Here is a 353-nt window from a genome sequence, read left to right as displayed (position 1 = left end):
AAAAAATGCAACACAAATTTGGTGGTCTAGGGTGAATGACCTTATAACTGCAAGTGATGAACTCTGTTGTAAACAAATATTCTAAAGATTAATTTTGAAAGTAATAAAGTGGAGTATAACGTAGAGGTCATGAATACATACTCCTATAAGATAAACTTTTTTAATGTCTTCATGTTATATAAATGGATACTTGTGGGTTGGGATAAAATGTAATGACAACATTAACACATCACTAGAAAAACTGTCAGTGCTCACTTTGGTAGCCCATACACTAAAATTGGAATGATTCAGAGAAAACACACATGGGCCCTTGTACAAGGAAGACATGCAAAGCCATACAGCAACATGTATTT

At 33.4% G+C, this 353-nt stretch overlaps 1 non-coding gene across 1 annotated transcript; it reads left to right on the top strand.

Annotated features, from left to right (window-relative positions):
- Positions 1–247: 247 nt before the first annotated feature.
- LOC125086466 (U6 spliceosomal RNA) lies at positions 248–353 on the top strand. Its single transcript, XR_007123205.1, has one exon. It is a non-coding gene; the product is annotated as a U6 spliceosomal RNA (small nuclear RNA).

This window comes from Lutra lutra, chromosome 15 (assembly GCF_902655055.1).
Source record: "Lutra lutra chromosome 15, mLutLut1.2, whole genome shotgun sequence".
Classification (NCBI taxonomy): Eukaryota; Metazoa; Chordata; class Mammalia; order Carnivora; family Mustelidae; genus Lutra; species Lutra lutra.
Note: the sequence above shows the minus strand (reverse complement) of the source record. Positions and strands in the feature narration are given on the sequence as shown.